Consider the following 27332-nt stretch of genomic DNA (forward strand, 5'->3'; position numbering starts at 1 on the left):
CCTAACCGTAGCCATACCTATCCTCATCAAATGAACACTCCAAAATTATAATAATTTTCCCGTGGTTTTATATCCATCATTAAAATATGTAGCCTATATTACAAGTCTCCATGCTGTTGTAAACACTCATTATATAGTAATGACCAACTTTTGCATTATTTGTCGCCTTCTCATGGAAAACGCGAAATTTTCAATCGAATAACTTATGCAATAACTAGGAATCACTAAATAAGAAAAACAGCTGTACGCAATTCTATCATAAAACTGGGTCAACTTTGAGTTAAAAATACCCGAGAAGCGTAGCGTATAACCTGCGTACAGGTTATCTGATGGTCCAACACGCTAGCCGCCCCAGTCTGGCAATAATTAGCCCGCGTCATACAGGTTACAACAAGCGAGACACGCAATGCAACAAAGGTAAAAATATTGAGGCTATAGTCAAGTGTCTCGCGGGTGCCGGTGACCTAGATCTTGCTATGCCATCAGGTCACTCATTACTGATTAATTACAACTGCATTTTGAGAACTGACTTATAATCGATTTAATCAAAATCCTGAAAGATGATACAAGCTAGATGAGCTAGATGATACAAGCTAGATGTATCATCATGAAAGATGATACAAGCACGTTAATGTCACTCCTCGTCTGCATATGATACAAGCTATTTATAATGATAATTGCCAAATATCAATTTAAAACGTATATATTTTTCTTTGTTCGGTTTGCAGGAAAATTCGAGATTTATTTTCTATGAACCGAGAGTGAGTTGCAAAGGACTTGGTCACGCAAAGGAATCAATTCTGACGTTATTGTATGAAATCACATCATTGTGTGAAAAATGTGACATCACTGTGTGAAGTCATGTAGCTGCAAAAGAGGCTACATTTTCATGCGTGGCCTTGTGTGTATGTGAAGGGAAGTGGTCTCAGCACTGACACTTTGGTTGCTATCTAGTGAGACATGATTAAAATATTGACTTCTCCGATGTTATTTTTAGTTTAATTTAGAGTTCATGCTTTGGGTGTACCCTGCATATGGCATACCATGTTTATTTAATACACTTCAATGTGCGGCTTCTAAATAATTTAATTTGTGTTGTTTAATGCCACAAAAACAAGCTACTTTCTTAACCAATTCCTAAAAGTAACTTTAGCGTCTGGCGGCCATTTTATAAAATGGTTGCGAAAGCTGTCCTGAGAACATTTTGGGGTGCACTTAAAATCCATATTTATTCACAAAACATTGATATATCTCTGTGCCATATTCAATGTTCACATCAATATGTACAACAGGGATTAATATGTCGCCCCATCATAATAAAAGGACACACTAATAATAACCAGGTCTTGTAATAATATTTGTTATGCTTTACCAATATTTATAGTAATTCATAGGCTATGCAAATTACTTGAAAGCGTCTTGTATTTAGCTTCATTTAAATTTTACAGAATTATTCAAATGTTATGGTATATTTTTGTTCAATATGTCTCGCCACACTAATTTTTTAAGATTAAATTAAGAGATTTTAAGATTAAATTAAGAGAGCTAAGAGATTTTAACGGGTGTACATCTGTTCAGTCTACCCACAACTGTACCAATTTGCATAAGTCACTGAAGAATAAAGCTTCTAAATAAAAAAAATGCAGTAATATGTTGGTATAGTGCCACGTTTAGCACAGTTTTCTGTTGGTTATTAACATTATTATTGTGTATTCATATTTAATCTCAAAATATGACTTTCGCTGCGTTTTGGCTCAGACACACGCTTTAGACGACTAGGCCACGACATGGTCGAAAGAATTGCAACCTGGGGTTCTGCTGAACCCCACGAGGATTCCCGAGGCTTTCACTGAAGCAGGACCAAGATTTCACACAATTCCCCCCATCTCATGGCTCTGTCGTCCAGGAATTCTACTTCTGATGCTTTTCCTTAAAACATAAAGTATTTACATACCAAGCACAAATAAACATCAAACAAGCATACACAGAAATCACAATAGCATGATGAATCAAATGAACAAATCCACAAGGGCCGTGACGAGGATTCGAACCTGCGTCCGAGAACATCCCAGAGGATGCTCACTTGAGGCTGCAGGATCCAAGTAAATTCAGTTGAATTTCTGGTTGCAATTTTTATACCATGTCGTAGCTCAGTCCATTAAGGCAGCGTCTGGGATGCTCTCGGACGCACGTTCGAATACTCGTCACGGCCCTTGTGGATTAATTCATCAAACAAGCACTTAAGACCGTAAGTGCACAGTAGTACAATAACACAACACTGTACACCAAACAGTTCCACAAACGGTAACTGAGAACAACAAGCTCCTCACACAAGTTCTTCTTTCATTTATAAAAAAAAATGTGCAATATACACAGAAATCCCGGGAAAACATAAACCAGTACAAAAAAACGGGGTGAAAATAGCTTGAGCTACCTCATCCCTTTGTGTGTATTTTACCTTAATAAACTTATTTCAATTTCAATTTCAGTACAAAATGAACACAAAAGACACGTTAAGAATAAAACACACAGGAACACAATATGTACAAAGGAAATAAACATTACTGTCACACGCGAAAAACAGTTAACTGAAAAACATTACACATACAAAACTGCAACATTTAACCCCAAAGTAACAAAGCAGGACCAAAGGGAACGAATAAGCAGCGCCTCACATTAACGAGGTAGTTACCCATGGCAACTTTTTTTCTTTGATTTATAACAATTACAAAAAAATACATATCAAAAAAGTAAAAACACACGAGTGAACTGACTTCACTCGTGTGAAGTCACAATCGACTTGAGAATGGTCCAGGACGGACCGAAACGTCGTCGTCCCTTCACCTTCTAGTGTGTGGTCTCGTCAACTTACTTTAGCCACGTTATTGTGACTCATCGCCTGCACACGAGTGAAGTTATCCAACCTATCCTCTTAAAAAGAACGTCACTTTTGGCCGTTTACCCGTATGGCCGAATATGGACGTAATTTGAAAATGAAAAAAAAAATAATATAAATTTGGGATTTTTTTTTCAACAACAATAAGTTAAGGGTCCTCTGATAGGTTAGGTGGGCAGGAAATTCTCATAAAGTTTCAAAACGTTATGAAAAACGTTAATGGAAAGAATCCTTTTCTAAGCTAGCCGAGTAAGCCGGACGACTCAAACAGAAAACGGAACCGTACGTCACTTTTGTGAGTCGATTTAATTTCAAATTACGTCCAAATTTGGCCATAGTGCACATACGAGCCAAAAGTGACGTTATTTTTAAGAGGACGAGTGAAGTTATCACTGTAAACAAGACAAACTCATGAAAGAGCTCCATGCATGCCTGCAAGGGTCAGGGAAACAGGCCCCGCACTGAAACTTCCAACTTCACAAAGTCGACTAAAGAAATCCAGAAACTTAGAACTACTACAATGGGCAAAACTAATAAACCTAGCAAACGAACACATACAAGTTATGCATCTGAAACACACAAACAAGCAAAATATTGAATCATCTACAATATACGTTTTCTGCCCGAAACGCTTTGCGTAATAGTGGCTTTAGGCATTGTATGTACTAGCTCTATCTATAAATCTATCAATTTTTGTAAAATCTCTTGTATGTATGTACCTTACCTGAATAAACATTTATTTATTTATTTATTTATATTCAAACATAACGAAGAGTAATACAGTCATGTATACTTTCACCATGTATACCTTCCCCATGTATACCTTCACCAAGCATCAATTGTATCCCCAAAATATTATACAAGCTTCTACCCCGCAAAAACCTCAGGATCCTGACCACAGAATAACCTTCCTGCCTACACACACAATATATATAATCTTATAACAGTATTGCCAAGGTATTGCGAACCTTCGCACTCGGGAAATGAAACTAATCTACAATATAAACAGATCTATATATACACCAGGTCTACAGTGGATGGGTATGGTGTGCATAATAAATAAATGAATCTGAAATCAATGGTGCATTTCAACCAAGCCACTTGTACAGCTCTATGTTCACCAGTCTCCGTTGTGTAGTGGTAAGACACTCGCCTGGCGTTCCGCGAGCGCTTTGTCATGGGTTCGTATCCTGGCCGGGGAGGATTTACTGGGCGCAAATCCTTAACTATAGCCTCTGTTTAACTCAGCAGTAAAATGTGTACTTGGTTGTAACAACGATTCTTCGCGGCGGGGATCGTATTCCAGGGACCTGCCCGAAACGCTACGCGTACTAGTGGCTGTACAAGAATGTAACTCTTGTATATATCTAAAAAAAAAAAAAGGAATAAAAACATATAGCGGCGTCTCAGCACCTTCACACTTGTCACTGCCGTTGATATCCAACACGTGCAGTCTATCTAGTATTACTTGGGAAGGGACTCGTGCAAGTACCTAGACACTGGTTCATGCTGCAGTGGGACCATACTTTACATTAACATTACGCCACACGTCAGACCAGATAAACATAGGATACGCCACATCCGCAGCACGTATGGCAACAGGGAGCACGACGTTTCGGTCCGTCCTGGACCATTCTCAAGTGGTCGTCCCTTCACCTTCTAGTGTGTGGTCTGGTCAACATACTTTAGCTACGTTATTGTGACTCATCGCCTGCAACAGGGAGCATCACTTCATATACATGTTTGCATGACAGCCTTAAATGGCCGTGGGATTGGCCGCTTTACGTGGCCAATCCGCCGCAACACATCAATAATGCACGAATAAAACGGAATGGTCACAAAGAGGTCACTGTATGCTAGCATTTGTAACAATCTGCACGCAATTTACAATAATTATGCCTTAATAAGCCCTCGCCATTCCAGTGTACAATCTCCCTCAGAAACGTAATATTCAGTACAGTCTTAGACTTATGACTGCAAGGATTATAAATCAGGATGACCACTCCTCTCCGACTCGGCCAGAGTCGTCCACCTTATTGGCTGTTATCTGCCACACAACATATACTTAAAATTTTCAATTCCCATCGCAACCGTACGATCTCAGCGGCAAACAATGAGCCACACCACACTTTCGAAAAGCACCTTACAATTCGCCTTTTGGAACAGAGTCAATCTTCTACCTGACAACAGAAACGCAGAAATCAATACACCCAGCTTCACATGCTCCCAATTCTTTCACAACGTCACTCATATAACTGACACTAAGCAATCCCTAGGGTCGTAAGAGAACCAACAACTATAAACCAGGAACCGCCCAGTGGGATTAAGAAATCCAGCAATCAGGTTCCATCATAGAAATCGATTCCTTGTTGATCAAGGTACCCATTGCCCTTTCAAACATTTCCAATACATCCTGGACAGCTAACATAGACGCCTCAGTCAACACAAAAAACCGTAGTGTCATCCGTATAACCAAGGATCGCGAGCACCATTTTAATTTACCAGTCTCCGTGGTGTAGTAGTAAGACACTCGCCTGGCGTTCCGCGAGCGCTATGTCATGGGTTCGTATCCTGGCCGGGAAGGATTTACTGGGCGCAAATCCTTAACTGTAGCCTCTGTTTAACTCAACAGTAAAATGTGTACTTGGTTGTAACAACGATTCTTCGCGGGGGTCGTATTCCAGGGACCTGCCCGAAACTCTACGCGTACTAGTGGCTGTACAAGAATGTAACAACTCTTGTATATATCTATAAACAAAAAAAAAAATAAATCGGATGCGATGGTAGCACAAGAGGCATTCTTTTTCATCGCTAAATATAGCGATTCCTGAAATACAACATAAAAAATATGGAAAATGGGCAGTCCTGCCTAATATAGTTATTAATCGCGATTGGCACATTCAACAACCTATTTGTACAAATACAGCTTCGACTCACGATAAAGCATACGCAGCCAAGTTATAAAACCCTGAGCCACATCAACCCTACTTAGACCCTCAAACACAAACTCACGATCAAACCTATCCAAAGCCTTAGGCCAATCCAAATCTATCATCGATGATGAAATATCGTTCTCTGAGATATATATATATATATATATATATATATATATATATATATATATATATATATATATATATATATATATATATATATATATGTCGTACCTAATAGCCAGAACGCACTTCTCAGCCTACTATTCAAGGCCCGATTTGCCTAATAAGCCAAGTTTTCATGAATTAATGTTTTTTCGTCTACCTAACCTAACCTAGCTTTTTTTGGCTACCTAACCTAACCTTACCTATAAATATAGGTTAGGTTAGGTTAGGTAGGGTTGGTTAGGTTCGGTCATATATCTACGTTAATTTTAACTCCAATAAAAAAAAATTGACCTCATACATAGAGAAAAGGGTTGCTTTATCATTTCATAAGAAAAAAATTATAGTAAATATATTAATTCAGGAAAACTTGGCTTATTAGGCAAATCGGGCCTTGAATAGTAGGCTGAGAAGTGAGTTCTGGCTACTAGGTACGACATATATATATATATATATATATATATATATATATATATATATATATATATATATATATATATATATATAAGTCCCTTACAATATTATTACAACACAATTGGACGATCAAGAACTGTTCCGGGGACATAAAACTACCCAAAACTAAATTCACCAGTAGTTTTGAAATAATTTTGTAATCTTGTCGCAACAAAATTATAGGTCTCCAATTGCATAAATTCTGTAAATTCCCCAACTTCGGAGGGAGCATAATAACACCATACAACTGGGACTTACTGATCCTCTCATTCTGAAAAATACCTTAATACTAAGTAAAATCCCATCCTATCACCTCTTTCAGGTATAACACGTGGAAGGGATACAGGGACAAGGAGCTGGGAGAGGACTGATAAATGGAGTGGTGCCCAACCACTTGGAACATCGGGGATTGAACGTCGACCGGCGAGAAGAGTCCGTCACTGTATCAACCAGCCCAAGTGATTGGTGGATACAGAATCTAAACCGACTTTCATTATTAGATGTTACTTTAAAAAGTTGTATATCATTTGTTAAATTTATTTAACAATTCATATATATTAGCTTTCTTTTCATTTATTGTTATCCTAATAAATTTAAGTATAAATTTACTCATTTAAGTTAAACGCTGCAGGTAGTAGCTTTATAAAATTATAAATACTGTACCTACCAAGTAACACCAAGTAAGTGAGCTTTTATATATTTTATAAATGAATTATTATTTGTATTATTATACTGGGCTACTATCTGTGTAACGTTTTTGTTATCACAGAGTGCCTAGCAGTGAAACGTTTTCACGCTGTCAGGGACTAGAAGCCTGTCATGCTTATCAATGTCCCCGGCTCGAGTAGCCAAGGCTTCCTGACGTTGCAACCCACTCAAGACAGCACACATATAGGACTTATTGCTTATAGTCACTATTTGGCTTATTAATAAGTATATATGTGACATTCCAAGCCATATTTTTTTCAAGGCACTAACTCTTCCTCTCAGTTTTATTAAACAATAGAGATTTTATACAAAATTTGACAATATCCTGAGTTACTTTACAATTTATTTAAATATTTTAGTTTTGTTTTATTATTTTTATAAAACTTATATCAATATAGGTATAGGTTCAGTACTAATTGTAATATCTTAACATACTAAGAAGGTTAGGTTGGGTCGGTGTTTACTATTCAGCATTTCAAGGTAAACTCAAATATTCACAATAAATTAGTATGTCACATATGCACTTATTCATATGCCAAATATTGACTATAAGCAAGTGCGAGAACGGGTTGCACCTTACCCAGGATGCTGCCCACAACAGTTGCCTCACTCCCCAGTACCCATTTTCTACTACGTCAACAGAGGCATCAGCTGTATGGAACGTGCACATACAGCCCATCTTCCTGTTTAGCATGGGAGACATCTCCCGTCCACGAGGCTAACCATAGCCCGTGCTTCTTGCCCCGCTCCTGTGCCAGGTAAGTTACGGGCTCACCATAGCCCGTGCTACTTGCCCCGCTCCTGTGCCAGGTAAGTTACGGGCTCACCATGGCCCGTGCTACTTGCCCCGCTCCTGTGCCAGGTAAGTTACGGGCTCACCATAGCCCGTGCTACTTGGAACTTGTTCCGAGTAGCTGAATCTCTAACAACATCCTGTTTAGACAGTACTTATAGTAACAGTGTGGCTCTTCATACATATATAGATGTAATGGACACTTAGAAAGTAGAATTTGGTAGTATTGAATTCGGACAAATCGGAAAAGCTTTTGTAATTATGTAGCTAATAAAACCTAACCTAATCAAACCATCCTAGGCCTAGGAATATTAAATTAATTTTTTTAATAATTATTTTTAAATTAATTAATATTAAATTAAATTAAATTAAAGTTTGTTTTACAGCTTTATTTTTTCCGGACTATGAAGTGAGTAGCTACCGTGTGTAGCTTCCGGGGATCAACGGCCCCGCGGCCCGGTCTTCGACCAGGCCCCAGGAGGGTCGTTTGGTCAGCCAGGCTGTTGGACGCTGTTGTTCGCAGCAGCCTGACTTACGAATCACAGCCTGGTTGTTCAGGTATTCTTTGGATGTATCCTTTATAGTACTAAATTCTATACATAAATTGTCCATTACGTCAGTATCTATTCTAAGGTCCGCACAGTTACCAAAATCACAATGACTGGGTCCCGAATTCGGTTCCAATCGATTGTGAGCCGACTGCCTAATTCTTTTCTAAACTTTCATTCAACAAGCATTAAAGAACCAAGCTTTCTATTTCTTACTTTTGAGATACATTATGTAACATTACAAGGCAAAGGATACAGTGATGGTTCTATGCAAATTGAATACTGATCTGTTAAATGAGCTTGGCGTTGGTTCTTTGTCTATCAGGGACACTAAAAAAGCCCCGAAATCGCCCGAAACGCTTTGCGTAATAGTGGCTTTAGGCATTGTATGTACTAGCTCTATCTATAAAGCCAACAAACTTTGTAAAATCTCTTTATGTATGTACCTTACCTAAATAAAAATTATTATTATTATTATTATTATCTCAAGATAACCTCAAGATATATTAGGCAACCTGTCCTCGGAAGGCGGAACTTGACACTATCAATAAACATGGCCGAAAATATCTTATTGATACGATTCTAGGCGAAACTAGGAAAATTATCCGCAAACGCATGCTTATATAATCATAATTAAATTTGAAAATATTACAGTTATAAAATTTGTATTAGGGACTTGTATGTTCTTTGTCGATGCAAGAATTCCTTTGTTCTGGGGAACCCTTAGGCTACGAATAACGCAATTTTTTCCGCAATAAAGTGATATGCTACAATCAATCAGCACTGAGGTACTGTGCATTATTCAAACGGTACTCTGGTATTATGCTTCATTCAAATGGTACTATAGCACTATGATTAATTAAATCGATAGCCTACTATTGCAGATTACTACCGGTATGCTTGATTGAAGCTACTCTTTCAGACTACCCTGTAATTCAACCCATTCTCCTGTTTAGATTGTAATTTTTGTAACTAAGTGCACCATAGTACAAAGATTGCCATTCTATGCAATTAGATAGTAGAACTTTGTACTATTCACTTTATAGTCGGAAAAAATGAAGCTAAAAACAAACTTAAATATTCCTAGTCCTAGTAGAGCACTCACATGTACTATATTAGGCCTCAGAGATCGTGTATTAGGCCAAGGAAGGATAGGTTAGGTTAATTTAATTTGTCTTTGCAACATAAATAAAATAGTTTTCCGGGTTGTCCAACTCAATAGTGCCGATTTCTACTTTCTAATTTCGTTGTACGTCGGTATATATACTATAGTTCTCATCGTTACTATAAATACTACTAAAACAGGAGGATGGAGGAAACAACTATACAGCTGTATAGTTGTATTCAAACTACACTGTAGCTCATTCGTACATTACAGGCCGCCAATGGAACGAAACGATTCTACACTTCATTCATGCCGCATCTATAGTGCATTAAACTCCCAACATTGCCGTGAGTTGCGAGTTATAAATGAGGGCTGGACATGCAGTCGACACGCAGACAAAGGCAGCATGCATGACCACAACGTGGGTGCAGCAGGAGGCTAGCGTTGTCCACCACCACCACCACCACCACAACGACCACACCTCCCGCTCCCACAGCAACTGACCACACCATGCATGACCACAACATGGGTGCAGCAGGAGGCTAGCGTTGTCCACCACAACAACCACACCTCCCGCTCCCACGGCAACTGACCACACCATGCATGACCACAACATGGGTGCAGCAGGAGGCTAGCGTTGCCCACCACCACCACCACCACCACAACGACCACACCTCCCGCTCCCACGGCAACTGGCCACAACAGTTCCGTAAAAATCACAATCCAGGCAACTTATACTAACCGGTTGATCGATTCCCGGACAGTGCAAGTTTTCCTTAATGTGCTCCTGTTCACCTAGCAGTAACTAGGTGTCAGGGAGCTAGTCGACTATCGTGGGTTGCATCGTGGGGAAGGCCTAAAGGAACCCTGATGTGCCTAATAGTTTTTTAATATTGACAACGGGAACTAAACTATTAACATTAAGCTTCATAATTTTGAAATTAGGCATCTCTCTAAATAAAAAGTTACAGGTAATTATTTTCTATGTAATTATTACAGTTAATAATTGTATACGATAGCCATACTATAATTAACATTTTAAATTATTAGACTGACAGTAGCTAGGCAAAAAACTAACAAAAAATCCGTCATTAATTAATACACTAAAATTATTAAATGAAAAGTTTTCAAACGTTCGCGTAGTTTGAGCCTGCGGAGCGCGGAAAACAAGACCAAAACATATAAAATGTTCTCATTCGACAAATGACCTTGAGTAAATATCTCGTAACATTCTTTGTATTACATTTTATCAAAATAAACCAAATATATTTTAAATTTAAGAAACAGAACAAGACAGAAAAAAAAGCAATGTTGTAACCTTTGGCTCGGGGAATAGAAGAACTCTCAGAACTCTCTCCAGGGAGCATCGCTCCTATGCCAGGTAAGTCCACTACGGGCTCACCATAGCCCGTGCTACTTGCCCCGCTCCTGTGCCAGGTAAGTCCACTACGGGCTCACCATAGCCCGTGCTACTTGGAACTTGTTCTGAATAGCTGAATCTATAACAACAACAACTCTCCAGGTATGCTCTGGCAGGCAACCATGAGTGGACTCCAAAGCAGTGTTGATTATCCCCTTCAGCGATACTTAATTGAAACGCGCTTGCCTGACTTCAGACTCGCACCTGCTAATGACAAGCTGACCCCAGAAGTTGGTCAATAGTGGTGAAGCTCGTTGTATTATCTCACGCACGCACGCACACGCGCCAACACCGCCTGGAAGAGCTTCCTCTACAGGGAGAGCTCAGTCACCACCAGGTTTCAGAGCAAATATGACGAGAAACAGACTGTGATAACTGACCATTAAAACGGTGGGGGCCTAGGAAATGAAACTCAACTTTTCATACTTGTGTAAAGGAGGAAATATATATGTTTATCTCTCAGAATGTTTGGTAATATGTTTATTGTTTGTGATGTGTGCCTATGTATGTATTAACACGATGTACTGAACGGGGTGAGAATAGCTTGAGCTACCTCATCCCTTTGTGTGTATTTTACCTCAATAAACTTATTTCAATTTCAACTTTTCAAGCTCTGCTACTTTGGTGCTGCTAGATACATGGTGGTTAGTAATTAGCATGACTGGAAACAAACTAAAGATAAATGGGAATTTAAAACACTGCTGGTAAATGGGATGAATTAGTGGGATAAATGGCTTATTTCATTCATAGGATTAAAAGCGGGTATGATTAAACCAACTCATCCTCCTGAAAGTACAGTACTATAGTAACTATTTAGCCTAAAGTACTATGCAGTGATGTGCTTTCAACAAGTTAACATTTTGTACTATTAATTTTATGGTCTAGAAAAAAAAGCTAAAAACCAAACTTAAACATTTCTAGACCTTGTGTAGCACATATATATATATCATATCTCTATATAGCGTGCTAGAATTGCTAGGAGAGATTAAGTTAGGTTCTATATTTATGTTGCTGTTAAAAAAGTTTCAAATTTTACCAGATTCGATAATACAAAAGCCAACTTTCTGGTGGTGCATCACTACATATTGGCATTATCGACCAATAGTTACTACAAGTGATGATTGATTGATAAAGATTAAGCCACCCAAGAGGTGGCACGGGCATGAATAGCCCGTAAGTGGTGGCCCTTTTGAGCCATTACCATTATCAAGAGCTGATACTGGAGATCTGTGGAGGCGCGACTGCACCCTGCGTGACGGGAGATGTCTCCCGGACCAAATGGTGACCAAATGGAGTACTACAAGTACTATCATTTTAGGATGGGTTGGATTTAACACAAGTGAGCCGGAATTTAATTCGTGAGTCAAATAATTGACAGGTTAATGTCGGTGGCCAAGAGCTGGAGGTCCATCTCAGCATATATAAATATACAAATACGAGAAGGTATGGATGCGAGCTATACCACATGGAAGAAGTAAACCTGAAAATGGTCTCTAGAAAATTGCACATTGCTCAATGAGAAATTATAAAAGGCACAGTTACAATTTAATTTAATTGCAACTGTGCAATTACAATTAGATTGCAATTTAACATATACAAAAATATTTAATGATAAAATCCATTATAAGTTTAACATCACAAGTTTAGTTTAAATTTAAATTTTGCCCCGAGGGGCGAGTTTATTGGGCAGCGCCACTCATCCTAGTGAGTGGACACACCGCCATAGTGACAGTATTGGGCAGCGCCACTCATCCTGTGGGTGGACACACCGCCATAGTGACAGTATTGGGCAGCGCCACTCATCCTGTGAGTGGACACACCGCCATAGTGACAGTATTGGGCAGCGCCACTCATCCTGTGGGTGGACACACCGCCATAGTGACAGTATTGGGCAGCGCCACTCATCTTGTGAGTGGACACACCGCCATAGTGACAGTATTGGGCAGCGCCACTCATCCTGTGAGTGGACACACCGCCATAGTGACAGTATTGGGCAGCGCCACTCATCCTGTGAGTGGACACATCGCCATAGTGACAGTATTGGGCAGCGTCACTCATCCTGTGAGTGGACACACCGCCATAGTGACAGTATTGGGCAGCGCCACTCATCTTGTGAGTGGACACACCGCCATAGTGACAGTATTGGGCAGCGCCACTCATCTTGTGAGTGGACACACCGCCATAGTGACAGTATTGGGCAGCGCCACTCATCTTGTGAGTGGACACACCGCCATAGTGACAGTATTGGGCAGCGGCACTCATCTTGTGAGTGGACACACCGCCATAGTGACAGTATTGGGCAGCGCCACTCATCCTGTGAGTGGACACACCGCCATAGTGACAGTATTGGGCAGCGCCACTCATCTTGTGAGTGGACACACCGCCATAGTGACAGTATTGGGCAGCGTCACTCATCCTGTGAGTGGACACACCGCCATAGTGACAGTATTGGGCAGCGCCACTCATCTTGTGAGTGGACACACCGCCATAGTGACAGTATTGGGCAGCGCCACTCATCTTGTGAGTGGACACACCGCCATAGTGACAGTATTGGGCAGCGCCACTCATCCTGTGAGTGGACACACCGCCATAGTGACAGTATTGGGCAGCGCCACTCATCCTGTGAGTGGACACACCGCCATAGTGACAGTATTGGGCAGCGCCACTCATCCTGTGAGTGGACACACCGCCATAGGAGCATGTACAACACTCCCCAAAAGGAAGAAAACCCGCTGAGTTGTTCATCCTGTCACTTGTATCCCAGATACAGCTGGGACTTACTTAACCTGTCTCAAGTGAACAGCTCCTCAAACAAGAAGATTAACATCTGTCAACCCTAAAAAGCTTACGTTATCTTGCGGGTGCAAAATGGGGAAATCTTTTACGAACAGTATCAATATTTGACAAATAGTGTTTTCCTAACTCAAACAATGTAGGGATCCCCAGTTTGCTAACTATAGGTAGTAACTAAGTGATTGTAACCTATCCACCGCTGCCCACTGGATGGGGGGCGGTGTGCAGGACAAACATATCAATTGTGACACTAGCTCTCCACATATGTCAGTTGCTTAATTTAGAACCTGTACTTGTGGTCGATCTCGAATCCATTGTTGATGTGACGACTTATATTGAATTTTGTAACTAGCTCCTCAAGATTGTAACTTGCTTAGCTAAATGAATTCTGGGGTTCAGTCCCTGAGCCCATTATGTGCCTCTGTAACCCTTTCCACTACCACCCACAAGATGGGTATGGGGTGCATAATAAATGAACTAAACTAAACTAAAACTCTCTCAGGTGTTCACATTCACGTAGATAGTGTTCAAGACGGTGTCCGTCACTCTCACCACAAATTCTGCAACTTCGCTGATCAACAGGAATACTTTAAAAAATAGTTCAAAGTGTTTTTGTCCTGACATCCTGGGATGGGGGAGGTACTGGGCGCGTTTTTGTCCTGACATCCTGGGATGGGGGAGGTACTGGGCGCGTTTTTGTCCTGACATCCTGGGATGGGGGAGGTACTGGGCGCGTTTTTGTCCTGACATCCTGGGATGGGGGAGGTACTGGGCGCGTTTTTGTCCTGACATCCTGGGATGGGGGAGGTACTGGGCGCGTTTTTGTCCTGACATCCTGGGATGGGGGAGGTACTGGGCGCGTTTTTGTCCTGACATCCTGGGATGGGGGGAGGTACTGGGCGCGTTTTTGTCCTGACATCCTGGGATGGGGGAGGTACTGGGCGCGTTTTTGTCCTGACATCCTGGGATGGGGGAGGTACTGGGCGCGTTTTTGTCCTGACATCCTGGGATGGGGGAGGTACTGGGCGCGTTTTTGTCCTGACATCCTGGGATGGGGGGAGGTACTGGGCGCGTTTTTGTCCTGACATCCTGGGATGGGGGGAGGTACTGGGCGCGTTTTTGTCCTGACATCCTGGGATGGGGGGAGGTACTGGGCGCGTTTTTGTCCTGACATCCTGGGATGGGGGAGGTACTGGGCGCGTTTTTGTCCTGACATCCTGGGATGGGGGAGGTACTGGACGCGTTTTTGTCCTGACATCCTGGGATGGGGGAGGTACTGGGCGCGTTTTTGTCCTGACATCCTGGGATGGGGGAGGTACTGGGCGCGTTTTTGTCCTGACATCCTGGGATGGGGGAGGTACTGGGCGCGTTTTTGTCCTCACATCCTGGGATGGGGGGAGGTACTGGGCGCGTCACTAGCCCCAGCAGGGGCGGGTCAACGGCTGCCGTTGTTCATGATCAAGGTGGCGAGACCAAGAACTGGCTGACTCATCACCTCAACATTCCCCCGCTCCAGCAGTTTAAACCGGCTACAACCCATCATCCACCCGAGACAATGGTACTGACTAACGCACACGTTATTAGTCTCTCTCAATTGTACAACTGGCAACCGACTCATATATATCTTTTTTATGCGGTGAATGGCAAACAGTTTTTACTCATATAAAAATTAACGATATTATATATTTGAGGTTAAAAAGGTTAAGGTATTTTGATTACGTTGATTTAAGGAGTATTTACAGTACAAGCTGGCGATGAATAAAGCCAAAATGAATGAATAAACCTCCGAAGTCAAGAGTGACAAATGTTCACAATAGACTTTAATTGGGTACGACGACAAACATTTTATACCCATTATATTATGAACCCGCCGAGTCTGTAATGCCTCGGTGATGGGTTTTAAGGGGTGTTAACGGCTAAAGGGTTATGAAAACCAAAACATTAGATTACTAACCAACTAACATGTACACTTTAGTTCAGAACATCGTTCAGAATTACAGCAAACTGTGTACATGTAGGAAGTCCCTATTTACATGTTCAGTCCCTGAGCCCATTATGTGCCTCTGTAACCCTTTCCACTACCGCCCACAAGATGGGTATAGGGTACATAATAAATGAACTAAACTATATATATATATATATATATATATATATATATATATATATATGTCGTACCTAGTAGCCAGAACGCACTTCTCAGCCTACTATTCAAGGCCCGATTTGCCTAATAAGCCTAGTTTTCGTGAATTAATTGTTTTTCGACTACCTAACCTACCTAACCTAACCTAACCTAACTTTTTGGGCTACCTAACCTAACCTATAAAGATAGGTTAGGTTAGGTTAGGTAGGGTTGGTTAGGTTCGGTCATATATCTACGTTAATTTGAACTAAAATAAAAAAAAATTGACCTCATACATAATGAAATGGGTAGCTTTATCATTTCATAAGAAAAAAATTAGAGAAAATATAATAATTCAGGAAAACTTGGCTTATTAGGCAAATCGGGCCTTGCATAGTAGGCTGAAAAGTGCGTTCTGGCTACTAGGTACGACATATATATATATATATATATATATATATATATATATATATATATATATATATATATTAGTATATTTTGGTAGCAGTCTTTCCTGTAGACATATATTATTAAATATGACCGAAAAAGTAAGATTAATAATTCTAACACGAATTTTCTCAATCTTTCGTACATTATGCTTCACTGTTGGAGGTAAATCAAAAATCACTTCTCCAAAATTCATTTTTATTTCTAGTCTGACGCGACACGGGCGCGTTTCGTAAAACTTATTACATTTTCAAAGACTTCACAAATACACAACTGATTAGAACTTGCGTTTCCCTGATTTTATATCTACATTTGAGTGAGGTGGGAAGGGTGATGTGGCATTACATTTGAGTGAGGTGGGAAGGATGATGTGGCATTAACACAAGACAGAACACTAGAGGATATTAATAGGGTATTAAAAGTATCAACACAAGACAGAACAGAAACAATGGGTATTGAATAGAAGTGTTTGTAGAAAGCCTATTGGTCCATATTTCTTGATGCTTCTATATTGGAGCGGAGTCTTGAGGTGGGTAGAATATAGTTGTGCAATAATTGGCTGTTGATTGCTGGTGTTGACTTCTTGATGTGTAGTGCCTCGCAAACGTCAAGCCGCCTGCTATCGCTGTATCTATCGATGATTTCTGTGTTGTTTACTAGGATTTCTCTGGCGATGGTTTGGTTATGGGAAGAGATTATATGTTCCTTAATGGAGCCCTGTTGTTTATGCATCGTTAAACGCCTAGAAAGAGATGTTGTTGTCTTGCCTATATACTGGGTTTTTTGGAGCTTACAGTCCCCAAGTGGGATGGGATGGGAAGCTGCCTTTTCTAGATGTAACAGTCATGGAAAAGGGCGGAGGTTTCCACACTGCAGTCTACACAAAGGAAACAAACATAGGAATGTGCCTAAATGCCAACAGCGACTGCCCTGACAGGTACAAGAGGAGTGTTGTTAACGCATACGTCGACCGTGCTCTCAGCCACAGCTCAGAATGGAAGCAAGTCGACGAAGAACTCTGTAGGGTAAGGCAGGTTCTAGTCAATAACGGCTTCTCCAATGGTTTCATCGAAGACATCATAAGAAGGAAAGTGAAAAGCCATGCAAACTCCGAAGAGACAACTAACACAACACCTATACCCCCTATTAGACTATTTTACAGGAACTTCTTTTCCACAGCTCATAAAACAGAGGAAAGGGTCCTGAAAGATATTGTTAATAGAAACGTTATCCCTACAGACAAAAATCAGAGGATACAACTGACGATTTACTATAAAACCAGAAAAACGGCCAGCCTACTCATGAGAAACTCTCCAGACACGAAACAGAACGCTTTAAAAGAGACTAACGTCGTCTATGCCTTCAAATGCCCACTTGGGGACTGTAAGCTCCAAAAAACCCAGTATATAGGCAAGACAACAACATCTCTTTCTAGGCGTTTAACGATGCATAAACAACAGGGCTCCATTAAGGAACATATAATCTCTTCCCATAACCAAACCATCGCCAGAGAAATCCTAGTAAACAACACAGAAATCATCGATAGATACAGCGATAGCAGGCGGCTTGACGTTTGCGAGGCACTACACATCAAGAAGTCAACACCAGCAATCAACAGCCAATTATTGCACAAATATATATATATATATATATATACATGTGTGTGTGTGTGAGAAAGCTGCATGAACGCGCAAGCCATATATCACTAAGAACTCTTTGACCCGGCCAGGATTCGAACCCATGCCGTCCAGGATCACCCCTAAACGTACACAGTACCGTGACCACCGCTTTTTAGACGATCATTGGTGCGGTGGTCACGGTACTGTGTACGTTTAGGGGTGATCCTGGACGGCATGGGTTCGAATCCTGGCCGGGTCAAAGAGTTCTTAGTGATATATGGCTTGCGCGTTCATGCAGCTTTCTCACACATGTTAGACTCAGTGCGGCCCGTGCATGCGCCAGAATTTGATGAAAAACTGTACCCAAATGGATCCATGAGTGTCGTCGGGGGTTGGTCAGTCAGGGAGCTTAGTTAATAAGCGCCATGACTGACCAATCGTTTTAGACGATCATTGGTGCGGTCACGGTACTGTGTACATTTAGGGGTGATCCTGAACGGCATGGGTTCGAATCCTGGCCGGGTCAAAGAGTTCTTAGTGATATATATATATATATATATATATATATATATATATATATATATATATATATATATATATATATATATATATATATATATAATATATATATAATATATATATATAATATATATATATATAATATATATATATATATATATATATATATATATATATATATATATATATATATATATATATATATATATTAGTATATTTTGGTAGCAGTCTTTCCTGTAGACATATATTATTAAATATGACCGAAAAAGTAAGATTAATAATTCTAACACGAATTTTCTCAATCTTTCGTACATTACGCTTCACTGTTGGAGGTAAATCAAAAATCACTTCTCCAAAATTCATTTTTATTTCTAGTCTGACGCGACACGGGCGCGTTTCGTAAAACTTATTACATTTTCAAAGACTTCACAAATACACAACTGATTAGAACTAACGTATCTCTGCTATTATATCTACATTTGAGTGAGGTGGGAGGGATGATGTGGCATATAATGATGTGGCATTAGGGGATATTAATAGGGTATTAAAAGTATCAACACAAGACAGAACAGAAACAATGGGTATTGAATAGAAGTGTTTGTAGAAAGCCTATTGGTCCATATTTCTTGATGCTTCTATATTGGAGCGGAGTCTTGAGGTGGGTAGAATATAGTTGTGCAATAATTGGCTGTTGATTGCTGGTGTTGACTTCTTGATGTGTAGTGCCTCGCAAACGTCAAGCCGCCTGCTATCGCTGTATCTATCGATGATTTCTGTGTTGTTTACTAGGATTTCTCTGGCGATGGTTTGGTTATGGGAAGAGATTATATGTTCCTTAATGGAGCCCTGTTGCTTATGCATCGTTAAACGCCTAGAAAGAGATGTTGTTGTCTTGCCTATATACTGGGTTTTTTGGAGCTTACAGTCCCCAAGTGGGCATTTGAAGGCATAGACGACGTTAGTCTCTTTTAAAGCGTTCTGTTTTGTGTCTGGAGAGTTTCTCATGAGTAGGCTGGCCGTTTTTCTGGTTTTATAGTAAATCGTCAGTTGTATCCTCTGATTTTTGTCTGTAGGGAAAACGTTTCTATTAACAATATCTTTCAGGACCCTTTCCTCCGTTTTATGAGCTGTGGAAAAAAAGTTCCTGTAAAATAGTCTAATAGGGGGTATAGGTGTTGTGTTAGTTGTCTCTTCAGAGGTTGCATGGCTTTTCACTTTCCTTCTTATGATGTCTTCGATGAAACCATTGGAGAAGCCGTTATTGACTAGAACCTGCCTTACCCTACAGAGTTCTTCGTCGACTTGCTTCCATTCTGAGCTGTGGCTGAGAGCACGGTCGACGTATGCGTTAACAACACTCCTCTTGTACCTGTCAGGGCAGTCGCTGTTGGCATTTAGGCACATTCCTATGTTTGTTTCCTTAGTGTAGACTGCAGTGTGGAAACCTCCGCCCTTTTCCATGACTGTTACATCTAGAAAAGGCAGCTTCCCATCCTTTTCCGTCTCGTAAGTGAAACGCAGCACGGAACTCTGCTCAAATGCCTCCTTCAGCTCCTGCAGATGTCTGACATCAGGTACCTGTGTAAAAATGTCGTCAACATACCTGCAGTATATGGCCGGTTTCAAGTTCATGTCGACTAAGACTTTTTGCTCGATGGTACCCATGTAGAAGTTTGCAAACAGGACACCTAGGGGAGAACCCATGGCGACCCCATCTACTTGCTTATACATGTGCCCATCCGGGCTCAAGAAGGGTGCCTCTTTAGTACAAGCTTGGAGTAGTTTCCTCAGAATACTTTCTGGCATGTCAAGAGGAGTACAGGCTGGATCACGATACACTCTGTCGGCTATCATTCCGATTGTCTCGTCCACAGGTACGTTGGTAAACAGCGATTCTACGTCCAACGAGGCTCTTATCCCTGTGGCCCGTGTGCCCCGCAGTAAGTCCACAAATTCCTTTGGAGACTTCAGGCTGAAGGCGCAAGGAACATAAGGAGTCAGCAGGCCGTTGAGTCGCTTCGCCAGTCTGTACGTGGGTGTGGGTATCTGGCTAATGATTGGCCGAAGTGGGTTTCCAGGCTTGTGCGTCTTGACATTTCCATACGCATATCCAGGTTTATATTCCCCAATGATCTTTGGCAGGTGGAGTCCGGATTTCTTGGCGTTCAGTTTCGATCAGTTTGTTGACCTTTGCTTTTAATTCGGCTGTAGTGTCCTTCGTTACCCTTTGGAACTTAGTTTGGTCAGAGAGTATGATGTTCATTTTCGCCAGATATTCGTCTTTTTTAAGAATGACATATATTGGCGACTTGTCACCTCTCCTGACAACTATCTCCTTGTTCTCACGAAGGCTTTTAGCTGCCGCTTTAAGCTCGGGGGACAGTATGGTGCTTCTGTAGTTGCCTCGATTCTTTCCTCCTTCTGCAATAAGTTCTGCTTGTAAGGTATCTTTGGTAGTGACCTTCTTTTGTGTCTCGAGGTCGAATATGTCGTCCAACAGAATTTCCAACTCTACTTTCCGGGCCATTTCACTCGGTCTGGACATAACATGACAGTTTATGCCCAGATTTAGGAGAGTGACTTGGTCCTCAGTGAGGTTAATTCCTGCAAGGTTCAGGAAGCCATCTCTTGGTCGTGGAATTGCCATAGGTCCTCCATATAATGTTGTTAGTTTCTTGATAATCCTTGTTTCAGTGCTGAGGTGATGTTGGTCTGTGAGGATGTCGAGGTGTTGTTCAATGCGGGTACGGATACTATGGTCGATGTTGCTATTTCTCCACTCGTTTGTAGCATGAAGTAGTTGCGTTTTGTTGTCTTTGATTTCATTCTCTGCCTTGTATATCTGATCACGAATCAGATCCTGGCGATATTTTATCGTGAAGGCTTGATTCCTTGCTGCTGGGTCGTGCACTTTAATATTAGTATATTTTGGTAGCAGTCTTTCCTGTAGACATATATTATTAAATATGACCGAAAAAGTAAGATTAATAATTCTAACACGAATTTTCTCAATCTTTCGTACATTACGCTTCACTGTTGGAGGTAAATCAAAAATCACTTCTCCAAAATTCATTTTTATTTCTAGTCTGACGCGACACGGGCGCGTTTCGTAAAACTTATTACATTTTCAAAGACTTCACAAATACACAACTGATTAGAACTAACGTATCTCTGCTATTATATCTACATTTGAGTGAGGTGGGAGGGATGATGTGGCATATAATGATGTGGCATTAGGGGATATTAATAGGGTATTAAAAGTATCAACACAAGACAGAACAGAAACAATGGGTATTGAATAGAAGTGTTTGTAGAAAGCCTATTGGTCCATATTTTCCCTACAGACAAAAATCAGAGGATACAACTGACGATTTACTATAAAACCAGAAAAACGGCCAGCCTACTCATGAGAAACTCTCCAGACACAAAACAGAACGCTTTAAAAGAGACTAACGTCGTCTATGCCTTCAAATGCCCACTTGGGGACTGTAAGCTCCAAAAAACCCAGTATATAGGCAAGACAACAACATCTCTTTCTAGGCGTTTAACGATGCATAAGCAACAGGGCTCCATTAAGGAACATATAATCTCTTCCCATAACCAAACCATCGCCAGAGAAATCCTAGTAAACAACACAGAAATCATCGATAGATACAGCGATAGCAGGCGGCTTGACGTTTGCGAGGCACTACACATCAAGAAGTCAACACCAGCAATCAACAGCCAATTATTGCACAACTATATTCTACCCACCTCAAGACTCCGCTCCAATATAGAAGCATCAAGAAATATGGACCAATAGGCTTTCTACAAACACTTCTATTCAATACCCATTGTTTCTGTTCTGTCTTGTGTTGATACTTTTAATACCCTATTAATATCCCCTAATGCCACATCATTATATGCCACATCATCCCTCCCACCTCACTCAAATGTAGATATAATAGCAGAGATACGTTAGTTCTAATCAGTTGTGTATTTGTGAAGTCTTTGAAAATGTAATAAGTTTTACGAAACGCGCCCGTGTCGCGTCAGACTAGAAATAAAAATGAATTTTGGAGAAGTGATTTTTGATTTACCTCCAACAGTGAAGCGTAATGTACGAAAGATTGAGAAAATTCGTGTTAGAATTATTAATCTTACTTTTTCGGTCATATTTAATAATATATATATATATATATATATATATATATATATATATATATATATATATATATATATATATATATATATATATATATATATAATTTTACACACATTTAGGATATTAGAAAGGTTACCCGGCTGTACTTGGGTCTCTTCCCATCCCCCATCATTACTACAAAGCATTGAATATTCTAAACAACTCTATGAGAAACACAAACCAATATTTAAGACTTGACTCAATGGGGGAGAGAGGGGGGCAGGATCTCCTCTCTGAGGACAGGTTGCTATGAATGCCAATATTTCTTAAAACATTCACATAGGTCAACCCAGACTGGCCTATGACACTCCTCTACCCCACATGGCCCATATGTGAGAGTTGGGCAAGGTTAGCCCTAAGCGCCTGGTCTCCAACCTCGGACAGAAGGTTAGCCCTAAGCGCCTGGTCTCCAACCTCGGACAGAAGGTTAGCCCTAAGCGCCTGGTCTCCAACCTCGGACAGAAGGTTAGCCCTAAGCGCCTGGTCTCCAACCTCAGACAGAAGGTTAGCCCTAAGCGCCTGGTCTCCAACCTCAGACAGAAGGTTAGCCCTAAGCGCCTGGTCTCCAACCTCGGACAGAAGGTTAGCCCTAAGCGCCTGGTCTCCAACCTCGGACAGAAGGTTAGCCCTAAGCGCCTGGTCTCCAACCTCGGACAGAAGGTTAGCCCTAAGCGCCTGGTCTCCAACCTCGGACAGATAAACAGACATCTTATGTATGCAGTTCTGAAAGGCAAGTTAAGTCATGTCCGCCTCCGTCAAGTTTTCCACGCTCCAGAGCTTGCAACAGAGTGGCCTGGTCAAGCCTACGTCACGTTCTTTTGAGGTATTCGGATATTTCCTGTCACCTGTTCATAACCGGATTTTTGCTTTACTAAAGATTCAAAGCTGGGGGGTTTTTTCTTTGTAAAAGTCAACGAAGTGAAAACAAAAAGTTGTAGACAAGAGTTACCAGCGTTTTCCGGTTCTTGGATGGCGCCGAGAAACAGCAACTAACGGATGATTTCACTCCTTGCAGTCACTCTCAACAGAAAACGTTGATGCATCACGTTAGTGTGATCTGTGTGTGTGATGATGTAAGGGCGAAGAGGGAGAACGGCCTATTGACATTGCTCGGGTGCAGGGGGGGGGGGGGGGGTGGTTTGTGTAAAAGCCTGGTTTGTGCCTCGGAGAGGCTACGGGATCCAGTAAGTTCAGTAGAACTTCGGTTTCAACCCTTTTACCCTGTCGTAGCTCAGTCGATTAAGGCAGTGTCTGGGATGCTCCCAGACGCAGGTTCGAATCCTCGTCACTGCCCTTGTGTATTTGTTCAGGAAAAAGTAAAAACTATGAATCTGAGCAAAATAACCAAACAAAAACCTCACCACACGAGCATCAGCTGGGCACGTTTCTTTTCACCTAATGGCTCTCTTTACGGAGCAGTAAATAGGTATCATGAAGTTAGGTTACTATTACACACAGAAATCACAATAGCGTGATGCATCAAATGAACAAATCCACAAGGGTCGTGACGAGGGTTCGAACTTGTGATTTCTGTGTGTAATGAAGTAAGGGCGAAGAAGTAGAATAGCTTATTGGCAGAGCCCAGGTGCATGGGGGAATTGTGTTAAAACCTGGTTTGTGTCTCGGAGAGGCTGCAGGATCTGTGGTAGGTCAACATATCCAAACAATGAATCCTAACCTAAGTAAACCAAACCTTAGCCTAACCATGGATAGATAGTAGATAATGGCACTAATTATGTAGTCAATCTCAATCCATTCCCATGAGTGTATTTACTCCCTGAGGACAGGTTGCATTTTCAAGTTTAAGCTACCATCGTACGTGAGGTCCAGAGCCTTGGGGTCTTCACTAATCTGATCACATAATAAGAATTATGATGCTTTGCATCGGGGGACAGGCATCCAGTGTATATATATATATACATGTTAGGCTTATAGGGAGGTGCCCCCCCCCCACAGGTCGAACTACTACACAGTACTGACCCTCTCCATGACGCAATCCTACTACAAGCTGATTAAACTCTTGGGCACCTATTTACTGCTAAGTAAACAGTGGCATTAGGTGATTGGAAATGTGCCCAACCAATTCTATCTCGCCCGGGATTCGAACTCGGAATTCCCGTTAAACCAGACTACTGTATACTACCGGAGACCCTATCGTATGTACATGTAAAGTTATGCCTTACTAGACTATATTTTCAAGTAGAAATAGTTAAAGTGTATTGGATTCGAGTTTAACTATTATGAGAAAGTAACGCAGATATCCTGAGATCAAAACCATTTTGAGCGACCTACAGCGACACTGGTGTCATCTCTTATCGATTTTGATATTACAGCCCAGTACCAATATACGAAAACAAGCCGAAGGGTATATACATGATTGTTGTGAACACCTGCCAACTGTTGAGTATTGAGGGTGTAAGGGATGAGTCACACAAGTGTGTATCGTATACATATGTGCTAGATGTATAGGTTCAGGACAGACTAGCCACGGCATCACTGTGGTGCTTCACATCTGTCTTTATGCAGCTGCACTGTACACAGCCCGGCCTCCAAACAAAGACCCAAAAGTGATTCCTTGCACCCGTCAAACCCCAGCTGTTTATGCAACCCGTCCTCGACTCAAGTCCATTACATCCAGCGGTCAACCCCACAGACACATTCATAAATTTTAACATGCTGTTCATTCAAAACGGGAATTTTCTCAAGTATAAATTAATATTATAATATATTAGCATATTGTGTATAAATAGGCATAGGTTAGGTTAGGTCAGGTGTTTAGGTTCTGTTGGCGATTATTTGTATTTGTAGTACGTGGGTGAAGCATTTACAGCGTTGTGGTTCGAACAAAATTCGTCAGTGAAGCACTTGTTCCGGATATGTTCGAATGTCAGCAGTTGTGAGTCGTGTGTAAACCGCTTTTCATTCATAAACAGGGGGTATGGCGGGTGCATGGAATCACTTTTGGATCTTTGTTTGGAGGACGGGCTGGTTTATGAAATAAAAACGGTTTACACGCGACTCACAACTGATGACGTTCGAACACTTCCGGAACACGTGCTTCACTGACGAATTTTGTTCGAACCCCAACGCTGTAAATGCTTCACCCACGTACTACAAATAAAAATAATCACCCACAGAGCCTAAACACCTAACCTAACCTATGCCAATATATGCACAATATGCAAATATATATTATAATATAAATTTATATTTGAGAAAATTCCTGTTTTGAATGAACAGCATGATAAAACTGATGAGTCTAAATGCGTCTTTGGGGTCGACCGCTGGATGGAATCGACTTGGGTCGAGGACGGATTGCTACACGTTATCAAGGTACCCCTCGCCCTTCATATAATCTAGGATAGCCACACAACTGCAGATGTATCTAAATGTGTTAATAAAAAAGGGTGCTACTTCACGGCCAAGGCTCAAAAAGCACTATAATGAGCCCTCTTACGAGTCTTGTTGTTCTTATTTCAATTATAGCGGTTTAGTCGGTAATTACTAAACAGTTTACGAGCTCTGAAACACAACGAGCTCGCCCGTAACCAGACCGTCCTCCAAACAAAGATCCAAAAGTGATTCCATGCACCCGCCAAACCCCCTGTTTATGAATGAAAAGCGGTTTACACACGACTCACAACTGCTGACGTTCGAGCATATCCGGAACAAGTGCTTCACTGACGAATTTTGTTCGAATCACAACGCTATAAATGCTTCACCCACGTACTACAAATACAAATAATCACCAACAGAACCTAAACACCTAACCTAACCTATGCCTATATATACACAATATGCTAATATGTTATAATATTAATTTATACTTGAGAAAATTCCCGTTTTGAATGAACAGCATGTTAAAATTTATGAATGCGTCTGTGGGGTTGACCGCTGGATGTAATGGACTTGAGTCGAGGACGGGTTGCTCGTAACAACAGTATTCTTTGGTTGAAGGGAATTATACCTTGTAGCATTTCGGAGATCGTAAATTATTTAGTAGCAACTTGGCAACCTGCTATGAAAATAAAAATAAAATACGTATAGGAATTATTGGTCGACCGTACACAAGTGACTGTTGCTCCCCAGAATGTTCACATTTTGTACAATTCATTTTGTACAATTCATTTTGTACAATTCATTTTGTACAATTCATTTTGTACAATTCATTTTGAAGGCGGCGCGAGGAAGATGCCAACAACCAAATCGAAATTTTCCTAAGCCTAGTACAGCACATTTATGTATGAAAATAGACTTAAGATGCCGTATATTAGGCCTAGGATTGCATATTTAGGCCTGGGCCAAGTTAGGTTAAGTTCTATAGTTACAGTTTGCCATTTGGAGTATTCTAATAGTACAAGCCCAATGTTGACATTTTTGGATACAACAGTCCGCTTTTGTACGTCTGATCAATAGTTGATAAAAGTACCAATCTTTTTGGAGGATGAGATCAAATTGAGCCGCTATGATTAAGATAAGAGGCCCAGATCTCGTAGTAACATAGTAAGTGCTATGTGAATCCCGGCCTGCGATGTGTGTGATCGCAACCCGTTCTCACCAGCGTTCCCAACATCAAGAAATTGTCGTACTAAAATGCCTTATCCTAACTTGTGATTCCTGACTTTATCCTA

General features: G+C 40.9%; 1 protein-coding gene across 3 annotated transcripts in view; it reads right to left on the bottom strand.

The window, feature by feature from the left end:
• Positions 1-27332, bottom strand: part of LOC123767408 (XK-related protein 7) — a 98158-nt gene that overhangs the window by 29818 nt on the left and 41008 nt on the right. The gene's annotated exons all lie outside the window — the stretch shown is intronic.

Source organism: Procambarus clarkii, chromosome 74, assembly GCF_040958095.1.
Source record: "Procambarus clarkii isolate CNS0578487 chromosome 74, FALCON_Pclarkii_2.0, whole genome shotgun sequence".
Classification (NCBI taxonomy): domain Eukaryota; kingdom Metazoa; phylum Arthropoda; class Malacostraca; order Decapoda; family Cambaridae; genus Procambarus; species Procambarus clarkii.